The 1,789-nt window shown below is 39.7% G+C and overlaps 1 protein-coding gene across 1 annotated transcript in view; it reads left to right on the top strand.

Moving 5' to 3' along the window:
* The window catches only part of LOC102766286 (zinc finger protein 432), a 14,965-nt gene that overhangs the window by 3,237 nt on the left and 9,939 nt on the right, over positions 1-1,789 (top strand).

Below are 1,789 nucleotides of genomic sequence, written 5' to 3'. Positions count from 1 at the left end.
TGTGATTTCCCTCCATAACATTCAACCCACTGTGGATAATGTATCGTGGATACTGTATCCCTGTGATAACCTGTTTTTCACAGTGCATTTATATTGTTTTTCCCCCATTCTCCCATCAGTTCTCATCTTTTTTTTTTTTTAAATACATTTTATTAATTTTTTACAGAGAGGAAGGGAGAGGGATAGAGAGTTAGAAACATCGATGAGAGAGAAACATCGATCAGCTGCCTCCTGCACACCTACCACTGGGGATGTGCCGGCAACCAAGGTACATGCCCTTGACTGGAATCGAACCCGGGACCTTTCAGTCTGCAGGCCGACGCTCTATCCACTGAGCCAAACCCGTCAGGGCCATCAGTTCTCATCTTAAACGTCTCCTCTGTTCCCATGAGGTGACCTCTTTCTGTTCTGTGAAATGGATTCCCAAATTGACTTCTTCAATATCGTCTAATGTACACTTTCTTCCAATGTGTTTTACTCATTGTCATAGCAGCTAGCCTCTGATTTCCCATTTTGTGTGTGAGAACAGGAACCACCTTCCCTTTATTTTATTTATTTATTCTTTTAGTATTAGTTCCTCTTTCCGAATTAGATATTTTGAATTCTGTCCATCCTGGCATCACCTGGGATGTTCCCTACAGGCTGACGCTACCTTCTTAAAGGTCTCTACTGCTTCATTTGATGAACAAGAAAAGATCTTAACATATTACATGAGTTTGAGACCAAACGACGTCATAACTTGTGTCTGCTTCAACTGACTTCCTAGTTTTCCCAATTCAGATTTTTGTCCATTCTAAGATGTTATCACTGCATATATTTATTTATTTACTCATTTTAATTGTTTTATTATTATTGATAGTAGAGTGAGGTGGGGGAGATAGGTAGGTAGGTAGGTAGGTAGATAGATAGATAGATAGATAGATAGATAGATAGATTTGTCATTCCACCTATTCATGCATTTTTTGGTTAATTCTTATATGTTGCCCTGACCAGGGATGTACAACCTTCATATATTGGGATGATGCTACAACTAACTGAGCAGTTTGGTCAGGGCTACAATTATTTAAAAATAACAGCAACAACAACAATAATTTTTTTAATTATTTAAAAAAAAACACACCATAGTTTTAATGGTTTTACTTAGATTTAATTCACATACCATACAATTCACCTAAATTATATAATTCACTGGTTTGAGGTATATTTGATACACTTGTGCTGCAACCATCATCACAATCAATTTTAGAACATTTTATATTTACAGAAATGTTTTTTAATATATTCATTTAATATATTTGTAATAAGTGCTTTTGGTTTTGTTTTTTGTTAATCCTCACCGGAGGATACTTTTTCCATTGATTTTTTTTTTTTTTTTAAGAGAGAGTAGAAGGGAAGGAGGGAGAGAAGAGAGAGAAGAGAGAGAAAGAGAGGAGGGGGGGGAAGAGAGAGTGGGAGAGAAACATCATTGTGAGAGAGACATCTTGACTGATGGCCTCCTGAATGAGCCCCGCGTGGGGATGGGGAGCGAACCCACAACACAGGCACGTGCCCTTGACTGGGAATCGAACTCCAGACCCTCTAATCACTGAGCCACACCGGCAAGGGGGGGGGGGGGACGACATCTATCAGTTTTCTCCTGAACTGGCCCCCACCAGTTACTAAACCCTCAACCTAGGCAAGTTCCCTGACCTGGAATTAAACTAGTGACCCTTCGGTGCATGGGACACACTCCAACTAACTAAGCCACACCACCCAGAGCTATTTACACCTTCTTATTGCGGCCTTGATG

Source organism: Myotis davidii, unplaced genomic scaffold (assembly GCF_000327345.1).
Source record: "Myotis davidii unplaced genomic scaffold, ASM32734v1 scaffold1786, whole genome shotgun sequence".
Taxonomy (NCBI): Eukaryota; Metazoa; Chordata; class Mammalia; order Chiroptera; family Vespertilionidae; genus Myotis; species Myotis davidii.
This window is presented reverse-complemented; position numbering and strand designations above follow the sequence as displayed.